The sequence below is a fragment of the Schistocerca cancellata genome, chromosome 3, assembly GCF_023864275.1.
Source record: "Schistocerca cancellata isolate TAMUIC-IGC-003103 chromosome 3, iqSchCanc2.1, whole genome shotgun sequence".
Lineage (NCBI taxonomy): Eukaryota > Metazoa > Arthropoda > Insecta > Orthoptera > Acrididae > Schistocerca > Schistocerca cancellata.
This window is the reverse complement of record NC_064628.1, coordinates 785,525,944-785,539,155: the sequence shown is the minus strand read 5'-3', so window position 1 is coordinate 785,539,155 and position 13,212 is coordinate 785,525,944.

Here is a 13,212-nt window from a genome sequence, read left to right as displayed (position 1 = left end):
TTGTCCCAAAATTTAGGCCCAGTGTGTCTAACACGGAGATAGGATGGTTGCAGGCCCTCAACTGGCCTGCTTCTAATCAACTCACGGCCATTACTGGCACCAAGGTGGAACCAGATTCCACCAGAAAACACAACAAACCTCCACCCTGCTGTCCAATGGCTCGTTTGACACTACCAAGGTCGCAAATGATTGGTTGGGGTCAGTGGAATGCACGCTACAGGGCATCTGTCCCGGAGCTATTCTTGAAATAACCGATTAGCAATAGTTAGTTGTGTCAATGTGGTGCCGACTGCGGCTCAAATTGCCGCTGCAGATGGAGTGCGACGCGCCAGAGCCATACGCCGATCACGATGGTCTTCCCTCTCGGTAGCGCCGCGCAGCCGTCCGCAATCCGGTCTTCTTGCGGCCGCACATTTTACCGCGGTCGCCAATGATTTACAGTGGCTACATTCCTGCCAAGTCTTTCTGCAGTACCGCATAAGGAATATCCTGCTTCCAGTTACTCTATTACACGACCTCGTTCAAACCCAATGAGCTATTGATAATGGCGTCTCTGTCGCGATAAAGGTTCTTTGAGTAACATCAGCTCGTCACGTCCAATCTCAAAGGTACCTGTTCTTCACAACCGTTACTGCGTGTATTTAAAGCAAAATCTTACAGCCTTGCCGCAGTGGATACACTGGTTCCAGTCAGATAACAGAAGCGGTGTCGGGTGTGGCGGGCACTTGGATGGGTGACCATCCGGGCTGCCGTGCGCTGTTGCCACTTTTCGGGGTGCACTCAGCCTCGTGATGCCAATTGAAAACCTACTCGACCGAATAGTACCGGCTCCGGGAGAGCAGTGTGCTGACCACACGCCCCTTCTATCCGCATCTCTATCTGAGGATAACACGGCGGTCGGATGGTCCCGATGCTTTTATTTACATCTTCATAGTTGCACTACTAGCGCCAATCTTACATGACTGGCACGAAATTTGAATAGACATCGTCTTTCAGAGTAGATGACGCCTACCAACTTTCATTTATGTCACTCAACTCCTTCTTGGTGTAGCGAATCTTTTTTTTTTCATCAGTGTACTTTGAAGAAATTTACTGGGTATTAGTGTACCGTGGCGTCCAAAGAATGGCTACGTGGACCTACAAGACTCGGACTCGATTCTAATACTTCACTTGGTATGAGGGCCGTCATAAGGCGTAAGTGACACAAGCCGTCTCTTGGTGCGCCAAGATGACTGGGACACTTGAGGAACAAGAACTTTTTGATACCTCTCCAGGACACGTCACAATTAATAGCGGCCGCTTAGGGCGCCAAGCTGAGAGAAGCAAACAAGTGCAAGATTTCTATGCATGCGCGGATCGCAATTAGTAGATAAAAGTGAAATGAGTGAAAGAGTATGAGGAAAGAAAAAGGAGGGAGGGACTGGAACCCCGGACGAAATGGGTGGTGGAGTACTGAAAAATAACCTGCTTACAGAACGAATATGTACACAGGCCGTTACCAACTGTAAAACCATGAAAGTGACAGAATGTCCTATGGATACCTCAACTCATAAAATTAAAGTAATTTACAATTGGCGGAGGGCAGTACTTACCCGTCAGTACTGTAGCAGATAGAGTAATGTGATTAGAGTAATATAGAATAAATAAGGCTTCTATGAAGTACTGCTCTTTCTGGCAAAATAAGACTCCGGGGAGAAATACTCTTGTGCTCATTTCGAAACAGCTCTCTGTGTTAGTCCTGGACGAGCGTGTCGAAATGTCTGCGATGGAAATTCAATAAGGGGGAATACAGAGGAGTAGTTGTCGCTTCATTACTACTCAACAACACGCGCACAAACGAATGTAGGCAACCCACATTTCAGCACTAATGAAGCACTGTGACTGTACTGGGTGCCTCTGCCATAACAGAGAATGAAAGGAATTACAAGCAGGACAATGACCAGATAAATGATTTATATCAACTACAGTAAATGACGTGAACATTAGATAAGTGGAGACGTAAAAACTAAAGAAACGACTGAACAAGAGGGAAAGATATGCTGCAAAAGTAAACGTCTTGGATAAAGAGGCTTTGATGAAACACTACCAAGAACTGTGGACTGAATGATAAAAAAAAAGAGACTTCAGAGTATCAAGGGAATCGCCGCGCTAGGTGGCCGCGCGGTTTGAGGCGCCATGTCACGGACTGCGCTGCCCCTCCTGCCGGAGGTTCGAGTCCTCCCTCGGGTATGGGTGTGTGTGTTTTTCTTAGCATAAGTTAGCTTATTTATTTATTTATCGTTCCGTAGGACCAAATGAAGGAGAAGTCTCCATCGTCATGGAACGAGTCAATTATAACACGATAGTAGAAACAGATAAAATGAAATATAAGAAACATATTCAGCGACAAGTCGTAAGTTTAAATAGAGAAAATCAACAATGTAACACTGGAATTTGCTTAATTTTTCAGCTCTTCCAGGAGCTCCTCAACAGAATAGAGCCATGAGGAAACTCTCCAGTTTAGACTTAAAAGTGTTTGGGCTACTGCTAAGATTTTTGAGTTCTTGTGGTAGCTTATTGAAAATGGATGCAGCAGAATACTGCATTCCTTTCTGCACAAGAATCATGGAAGTGCATTCCACATGCAGATTTGATTTCTGCCTAGTATTAACTGACTGAAAGCTGCTAACTCTTGGGAATAAGCTAATATTGCTAACAACAGACGACATTAAAGACAATATATACTGTGAGGGCAATGTCAGAATTCCCAGACTATTGAATAGGGGTCGACAAGAGGTTCTCGAACTTACACCACATATAGCTCGAACAGCCCGTTTTTCAGCCGAAAAAACCCTTTATGTATCAGAAGAATTACCCCAAAAATAATACTATACGACATAAGAGTACGAAAATATGCGAAGTAGACTTACTTTTCGTGTTGAACTGTCACTTATTTCAGATACTGTACTAATGGTAAATAAAGCAGCATTTAGTTTCTGAACAAGATCCTGAACATCGGCTTTCCACAACAGCTTACTATATATCCGAACACCTAGGAACTTTAACTGTTCCATCTCGCTTATATGCCCATTCTGTCTGATCAAAATATCGGTTCTTGTTGAATTGTGAGTTAGAAACTGTAAAAACTGAGTGTTACTGTGATTTAGCATCAAATTATTTTCCACAAGCCACGAACTTATTTCGTGAACTACATTATTTGATACTGTTTCAATATTACACACAAGATCCTTCACTACCAAGCTGGTGTCATCAGCAAACAGAAATATTTTTGAATCATCTGTAATATCATTTATATAAATAAGAAACAGCAGTGGCCCCAGCACCGACCATTGGGGAACGCCCCACTTAACAGTGCCCCATTGGGGCTGAACATCACTACCACTTTCAATATTAAGGAGAATTACCTTCTGTTTTCTGTCCTTAAAGTAAGAGGCGAACCAATTGTAAGCTACTCCCCTTACTTCATAATGGTCCAACTTCTGCAGTAATATTTTGCGGTCAACACAGTGAAAAGCCTTCGTTAAATCAAAGAAAACACCTAGCGTTCGCAACCTTTTATTTAATCCGTCCAATACCTCACACGGAAAAGAGAATATAGCATTTTAAGTTGTCAAACCATTTCCAAAACCAAACTGTACATTTGACAGCAAATTGTGTGAATTTAAATGCTCCAGTAACCTTGTATATACAACCTTCTCGTTAACTTTAGCAAACACCGATGGCATAGAAATAGGTCTAAAATTGTCAACATTATCCCTGTCTCCCTTTTTATAAAGTGGCTTCAATACCGAGTACTTTAATCGGTCAGGAAACCGACCACTCCTAAAGGAAAAGTTACAGATATGGCTAAGTACTGGGCTAACATACATAGAACAATACTTCAGTATTCTGCTAGATACCCCGTCATATCCATGAGAGTTCTTGGTCTTTAGTGATTTAATTATTAACTCAATCTTCCTCTTGACATTATCATGGAGGAGCATTTCAGGTAACAGTTTCGGAACACTTTTTTCTAAGAGCGCTATATGATTCCCTGTTGGGTCTAGGTTTTCTATTTAGTACACCTGCTATATTCAGAAAGTGATTATTAAATACTGTACGTATGTGCAACTTATCAGTAACACAGACATTCCTACTACGCACTGATTCTATATCCTCGACCTGTCTCTGCAGACCAGCCACCTCCTTTACGACTGACCATATGGTTTTAAGCTTATCCTGAGACTTATCTATTCTATCTGCATGCCACATACTTTTTGCCTTCCTAATAACATTTTTAAGCATCTTACACTACTGTTTGTAATGGGCTGCTGCATTTAGATTTTGACTGTTTCTAACGTTTTGATATAATTGCCACTTTGTTCTACAAGATATTCTTACCCCTCTAGTCAGCCACCCAGGCTGTCTGTTTGTGCTAGAACCCTGTTTTGAACGTTCTAACGGAAAGCAACTTTCAAAGAGCACGAGAAAAGTCTTGAGGAAAGCATTATATTTATCGTCTACTGTATCAGCACTATAAACATATTGCCACTCTTGTTCCTTGATAAGGTTTACAAAGGTATCTACAGCAACTGGATCAGCTTTCCTAAACAGTTGATAACTATATTTAACATGTGTTGCTGCACAAAAATCTTTCAGAGTTAAAATTTATGCATCATGATCTGAAACCCCATTCACCTTTTTGCTAACAGAATACCTTTCTGGTAATGAGGAATGAACAAAAATGTTGTGTATGGTTGTTCCACTATTCCCTTGCAATTTCGTTGGAAAGAATACGGTTCGCATAAGATTATATGAAATGAGGAGGTCTACCAGCATCCTTTTCCTTGCACAGTCACTTATACAATTAATATTGAAGTCACCACATATAACTAACTTCTTGTATTTCCTATAAAGTGAACCAAGAACATCCTCTAGCTTTAGCAAAAATGTTGTGAAATCGGAGTCTGGCGATCTATAAATAACAACAGTTAGAAGTTTAGCGCCACTAAATTTAACCACACCTGCACAATATTCAAACACCTTTCCAGTGCAGTACTTTGAAACATCAGTCGACTCAAATGGGATGCCGTTTTTCACATACATGGCTACTCCCCCACACCGCAAAGAGCTCCTAGAAAAGCTGCCAGCAAACCTGTATCCTGGTAAAGGAAACCTCTGAATTATCTCCTTATTTAAGAAGTGTTCAGATATACCAATAATTTCAGAGTCAACACCTTGTAAGTAGGCTGTTTATGTTTTCTTATTGGCAACGTTACGTAGCGCTCTGTACGAAAATCACTGGCTGTGCTGTGTGCGGTCTGTGGCTAGTTTGCATTGTTGTCTGCCATTGTAGTGTTGGGCAGCTGGATGTGAACAGCGCGTAGCATTGCGCAGTTGGAGGTGAGCCGCCAGCAGTGGTGGATGTGGGAAATGAGATGGCGGATTTTTGAGTACAGAATGGATATTATGAACTGCTGTATATATTATGACTTTTGATGACTATTAAGGTAAATACATTGTTTGTTCTCTATTAAAATCTTTCATTTGCTAACTATGCCTATCAGTAGTTAGTGCCTTCCGTAGTTTGAATCTTTTATTTAGCTGGCAGTAGTGGCGCTCGCTGTATTGCAGTAGTTCGAGTAACGGAGATTTTTGGTGAGGTAAGTGATTTGTGAAATGTATAGATTAATGTTAGTCAGGGCCATTCTTTTGCAGGGATTTTTGAAAGTCAGATTGCGTTGCGCTAAAAATATTGTGTGTCAGTTTAAGTACAGTCGTGTACAATTGTGAATAAGGGGACGTTTCAACCTATAAGCAGTTCACTAACTTTATCTTTAATACCTTGTATGTTTTGATGAAATGTACTAATTCCCGCATCATTCGGATACCTAAGCTTTGTCGAAAGTGGTTTCTTTGTTAGAGAGACTTCCCTTAAGCAGGAATACCTATCAGCTGACTTCAATCTAAAAAAGGTGCAGCTCTAACACCCACTACTACCGGAATTTTCCCATGAGTGATACCACCAACGCCTCCTATGCTGTCACCTATAAGCTTTGCCAATCTCCCCTTCCCATACCTGTTGAGGTGCATGCCATGTCTAGTGAAACCAGTCCTGCTGATAGACTCCAGCGACACCACTGAAATGTGACCCATGCCTTCTGTCATCAGCGCACCCGGAAGTCTCATGTTATTGCTCCTGACGGCTGTATTAAGATGAGGCCGATCGTGGCGCTGAAACAGTCCCACGAAATGCACATTCGTGTTGCCAGTCTGAGTAGCTATCTTTTCCAGGTCACCATCTATGTCATACTCCCCATCAGTATGAATACTATTACCAGTCCCACCCACAATCAAAAATGGCTCTAAGCACTATGGAACTTAACATCTGAGGTCATCAGTCCCATAGACTTAGAACCTAACTAACCTAAGGACATCACACACATCCATGCCCGAGGCAGGATTCGAACCTGAGACCGTAGCGGCACCACCCACAATCACTACCTGATCCTCTTTAGTAAAATCCCTACATAACTCCACCGAGAGAGGTGTCGCAGTGGTTAGCACACCGGACTCGCATTCGGGAGGACGACGGTTCAATCCCGTCTCCATCCATCCTGAGTTAGGTTCTCCGTGATTTCCCTAAATCGTTTCAGGCAGATGCCGGGATGGTTCCTTTGAAAGGGCACGGCCGATTTCGTTCCCCATCATTCCTTAACCCGAGCTTCCACTCCGTCTATAATGACCTCGTTGTCGACGGGACGTTAAACACAAACCTCCTCCTCCTCCTCCTCCTCCTCCTCCTTCTCCTCCTACATAACTCCCCTATGTTAACAGTCACCTAAGCCAATCCTGCATTAGGCTTCACAATTCTGGTGACCTGGTACTCACTCCCCAACACTTCCTGCAACTGCTGGCCTACACCTCTGCCATGAGAGCTACCTCACAGCAGAACCTTCTTCTTTCTCTTCGACTGTGCAACTGTTCTAGCACCGTAACTGCTGAGGTCTGCTGCGTACTTCCTACATCTACAGCTACTAGAGATTCCTCTCCACTAGACTCTGACAGTTGGTCATATGTATTGCAAACACAAATAGTAAAACTGTGGTGTCACCGCCAGGCACCACACTTGCTAGGTGGTAGCCTTTAAATCGGCCGCGGTCCGTTAGTATACGTCGGACCCGCGTGTCGCCACTGTCAGTGATTGCAGACCGCCACACGGCAGGTCTAGAGAGACTTCCTAGCACTCGCCCCTGTTGTACAGCCGACGTTGCTAGCAATGGTTCACTGACAAAGTACGCTCTCATTTGCCGAGACGATAGTTAGCATAGTCTTCAGCTACGTCATTTGCTACGACCTAGCAAGGCGACATGATCATTTGCTATTTATCTTGTGATGCATGTACCGTCAGACCGATGTTCACCAATTATGGATTAAAGTTAAGTATTCCAGAGGCTACGTACTTTTCTTCCTACTATAAACTCCTATAACTGTTCCAGACCTCACGCCAGCCTGTGTGAGCTTAGACGCGTGCCTTTCGGCTACCAGTCATAGTGGCTTGGCTGTCTTGCCAAGTCACAACAAAAACTATCTGAAAATCTCCTTCTTCTAGCAGATCTCTTGCCAACAGCCAGCTCCCATTCCCCAACCCCCACCTCCCTCCTCAACCCGTGCGTTTTTCAACTGCACCTGAAGGGCACAGATCTTACGCCCCTGCTCCTCTATCAACTTACTCTTGCTACATAACCTGCAGTTCCAGGAGAGGATCACACCAGAATGCCCACTGGTTTCCCCACTGCATTCCCCCCAGTGAAAATACTTCGAACAAGTCTCACACCGCAGTCCACTACCCACGAGCCTACAGCAAAGCCCACACTTCTCACTCATGGTAAAATTTAACTGTTATTGAAACAAGAAAACTACTTTATCTAAGTTCCGCTACTACAATAAGAAGATGTTAAAAAACTGACTACAATAATCACAAACTTATTCTACAACGGAAGTAACTACTGTTAATAACAGTATTAATCAACAACAAATGAGACAGTAACGAAACTGAAAACAGTTCCCAAAAAGTTCTTCTGAAATTATTTCACCAGAAAACACCAAGAACACAGGTTGAAGACTACTAAAGTTCCTAAATAAACCACTATACACAAACAATTAATTAGTACTTAGCTTTCGATGCGCCGCTACAGCTGCAACTGGTCAGCGCGGAATGTAAACACAGGTAAGAGGTTAAGTTGCTCGATACGAAACACTCACAAATATCAGGTCACAACACAATAAAGGCAGAGGTGAATGAAGAAACCACTAGTAAGTCACTTATTATCACAAAAACCGTTAAAATATATATCTGAAACCTAAAAATATATAAAAATTTAGAGAGCGATCTCACACGCAGTCACGCGCTTATGACGTCACACCAGCTTAAGTATTGTGTGAGTCTATGGACCGATGACCTCCACTGTTTGGTCCCTTACGAATTCACATACATTTGAGCATGAAGGGAATCAAATTGTTTTCCAGGGATGCGTCATCACACGGTATGAGATACAGCACGCCAAGAAACGGGTAAAAATCAGGAAACCCGCAGTGTCTGATGGAATCTACGTAAAACTTCTTAAATAAGAAGGATTAATGTTACAACTGGGGCTTTTACACTTCATACATGGTTGGCAGGAGATGAAAGTGGTTCCTGATGTAACGTATCGCCCTTCTACGTAGCTACCTAAATAAAGTTAGTCGCTTTCAGCTGACTTTAACACTAATCTTCCCGTCACCAATAACTGCTGGCAATTGCGTTGTCAGTCTCACTATACGAATACTGATCCCGTGAGGCAAGGGTAATTCAAGAGCTACGACTTTTCAGGTTCTCCTCACTGCTCGTTTCGGGAAGACACGGCATCCGTGCAAAGAATCGGCGGACTATAGAGACATCAATGCGGAAAATGCGCAATAATAAATGCGCATCAATAAATGGAATCAAATCAACAACTATTCCTTCATTTACAACATCCTCACACGATCAATACACAACACAACTGAATACAATGACAACAAAAAGTACCTGACAATGCTTTAAAGGAAGGAAACACTAACCACAAGGAAACATGAATAAAAGTTGAAGAGTTAAACTCTGTAAATTCAAATTCTAAGTTACGCTATTAGAATAAATCTCAATAGTTCCCTGTTTCATATCTCAAATAGCTGCTAAAACTTGGCGAAGTCTCAAAAAATGGTTCAAATGGCTCTGAGCACTATGGGACTTAACTTCTCTGGTCATCAGTCCCCTAGAACTTAGAACTACTTAAACCTAACTAACCTAAGGACATCACACACATCCATGCCCCAGGCAGGATTCGAACCTGCGACCGTAGCGGTCGCGCGGTGCCAGACTGTAGCGCCTAGAACCGCTCGGCCACTGCGGCCGGCGGCGAAGTCTCACTAACAGTGTTAGTAACTCATATATTCTCCTAGAAACGAGTCACAGTAACAGAAAACTGCTGGTCATTCAGTCTTCGGCCCAAAAGAGTTCCTTCAGCTCTCACCTGTAAGGTAACAAGGAGATCCCTTCAGAGCTTGTACCTTAAGCTACGCCATTCAAGGTAGAATTCCCAACTTCTTCCCTTGTGCAACGTGCACACTGCTGCCTTAATATCTTCCATTGCACTACACGCTCTTCAGTCCATCTTTGGGTGGCGAACACAGCCAACCACGACTGACTCAGATTTCTTCCAGTTCCTGCACCCCGATAGGCATTCTTGGCTTCTTCAGTCTTTTCACTGGCAGCCCCATAAACATCCGTAGAGACATGTTCACATCGGTCCTTGGCTCCCTTACACACCACCGCTTTGTTTGCTCCGCCTAGGCGAATTTCCTGTTGTAGAACCCTTAACAGGAAAGTAACACTTTGCAGCTACCAACACATATCCGTTAGGTGTTTGCAAAGAGCCACATACAGTAGTTAAAAAAATGGTTCAACTGGCTCTAAGCACTATGGGACAACATCTGAGGTCATCAGTCTCCTAGACTTAGAACTACATAAACCTAAGTAACCTAAGGACATCACACACATCCATGCTCGAGGCAGGAGTCGAACCTGCGAGCGTAGCAGCAGCGCGGTTCCGGACTGAAGCGCTTAGAAACGCTCTGTCATAGCGGCCGGCATATAGTAATTCCCGGAGATGCTTCGGTTCCATAACAACTGCAGGTGTCGGATAGGTTTCGGAGAAAATATTGCCACATAAGGGTTAACTTTCCAATGTCCTGCATTCCTCGGACATTTGGCCTAAGTGCGTAGGGAAGTGTGCCTTCCGGTTTGCTAGGGCAGTGAGCAATACGCTCCATTACCACTTTTTCGCTGGAGACTATTATCAAGGGAGATACCTTTCTTGCAGCCATGGTAGCGGGTTTTCCACACATGCTCCTTAATGAAAGAATTTTACCTGTGGGGATATTACCGACTTCGTCAGAGGAAAGCTTCATTATATGAGCCGTCACACTGAATCATGGATGAAAGTGGAGATGATAGCATTCAACAAGATAGGAGGAAGACATGACTTTGAAAACTATGGAGGAATTACCCCTCCAGATGCTTCTTACAAACTCTACGAAAGAATAATTAATAATAGGCGCCGTTCTAGTGGAGCAACGTGTTGGATTCAGAAAGGGACGATATTGTAATGGCAATGTTACAGATGTAAAGGTAGAAGATTAACTCCACGATAACGCCCAGACTACCGTTCGATGCTGACCGGCCGCCGTGTCACCCTCTGCCATATGGCTTCATGTGGATGCGATGTGGAAGAGCATGGGGTCAACACACTGCTCTCCAGCTGGTGGATATCCACTCCTCAGTTGACTTCATTGGGCTCAGTGAATTCCAGTTATCTCACAAAGGAAAAATCTCCGGTAGACCTGGGAACTGAACCCGTGTCCTTCGCATGGCATCAGACACGCTGACCACTCAGCTACGGAGGCAGACTAATGTTATTAATATTTTACTGCAGTTAATTGAAAAATGAGGAGAATATATCTCGTTCATAGATTATGAACACGCTTTCGATGGAGTGAACACTTGCTAACCCTAAACATCATAGAAAAGGAGGGTATCCGAGATATATAATACAGTTATTAACGAGCTGGTATGAGCACGCACCAGTTACAATAGATACTGTAAAAGAGAACACAAGAATAATAAAAATCATCAGACGAGTGCGTTACAAGTGTAACCCTTCGCCGGCCGGAGTGGCCGAGCGGTTCTGGGCGCTACAGTCTGCAACCGCGCGACCGCTACGGTCGCAGGTTCGAATCCTGCCTCGGGCATGGATGTGTGTGATGTCTTTAGGTTAGTTAGGTTTAAGTAGTTCTAAGTTCTATGGGACTTATAACCACAGCAGTTGAGTCCCATAGTGCTCAGAGCCATTTGAACCATTTTTTTGTAACCCTTCACCTACTATATTCAGTATATATTAAACAACATTGCTAGACCGTGGAAACGGGAATTTAAACAAGGTTTTTGATTAATACCGGGACAAACACACATAAATATTCTGCTTTTTGCACATGACCAAATAGTTATTCAGAAGACAGAAAATATTCTTCGTTTCGCAACACATCATCAAAATCAAATATTTAAGAAGTAGCACCTAAAAGTTTCGATAAAAAATTAACATAATGGCCTTCTAAGGGAAATTTCCGATACGCTATGTGATAGTACTAGCTGAGCAGTTAATGGAATATGTGTCACACTTTCAGCTGTTACGCTGCTATGAAGATGATAGCGAAGTCACTAATACATTAAATAAGACTCAAATGTTTTTTGGCATATTATACAGAACATTGGATGACAAAACAAGGCAGGATACAAAGCCAAAATTTCACAAAGTAATAGCTACCACTATTCCAATATATTGAAGTGAATGATGGACATTAGCTGAGAAAAATAAAAGGTGAATACGGTCGGCTGAAATGAAATTGTTAAGGGAAGTTAAAGGACGTATCCTCAGAGATCAAATACAAACTAGAGAACATCTTAAAATATACTGTTCGAGTACGAATGAAAGAAGATAGAGGAATGGTTCGTTAAACAGGCTGACATCATAAAGCAATAAGAAAGCGAGATAGGACGACCGAAAACTAGGTAGCTTCAGTGAAAACGGAAAAGGCTGTAAGCCTATTCCATGAAATGAAGGTAATGAAGGAGAAAAAGAAGAAGAAGAAAAAGAGGAATAAGAAGAATATGAAGAAAATGGCCCCTATGAATCTCTTAAGGTCAGTTTTCTTCGAAAAATATATGGCGTAACGTTCAGAAACGTCTTCTATGTTGAGTACAGACACACGAGTAGTTCCACGGAATCTTCCTTCACTAGTTTCGTTGCGGTCAGTATTGCTCAAGAGACACCGCATCAAACGAAACACTTGATATAATACTCTGAATTCCTCGGAAATAGACTACAGCAATCTTGACGGCCATTGAACACTCTTTCGATGACATTGGATGGGCATGTTATACCACCTATTGCAAAACGTACGGATACTTACCTCTCTGAATCACAGCTTTGGCGATTAGCGATGTGAGCGTATAGCGGAGAGTAAAATACTGCGGGATACCAGAAAGCGATCAGTCCCATCAAAAAGGGATGCTCGCACTGTGTCGGTCTGTGGATCTGGAATCTGAGCTGACAAGATCGTCGTTTACACCGATGATCTTCTATGGCTGTTATGAAGCCAAGAGCAGCAGCAGAGAATGAAACCTGTGGTGTGCTGTAGTGGATGAAGAAGTGATGGGAGGACAGTAAGAACTACAAAGTACGAAGCCACCTAGAAATTATGTAAAGGTACAGAACACATAATCTTTCAAGGTGACGGTGTTCACTCTGTCCTCTCTGTCCTTACCATCTTATTTAAAGCCATGTTTAAAATTTCTCTTAACGTTAAACTTTATTGAGTAGTATTCATTCTAGACCCCACGCTAGCTGAATGGTCAGCGTGACGAGGTGCCGTCCTAAGAGGCCCGGTTTCGATTCCCGGGGATTTTCTCCGCTTAGGGACTGGGTGTTCTGTTGTCTCCATCATCGTTTCATCCTCGTCCGGCGCGCAGGTCGCCCAATGTGGCGACGAACGTAGTAAGACCTGCACCAAGGCGGCCGGACATGACCCCCAAGGGGCCTCCAGGCCAATGACGCCAAACGCTCGTTTTATTTCCAGTATTCATTCTGATTTTCCATT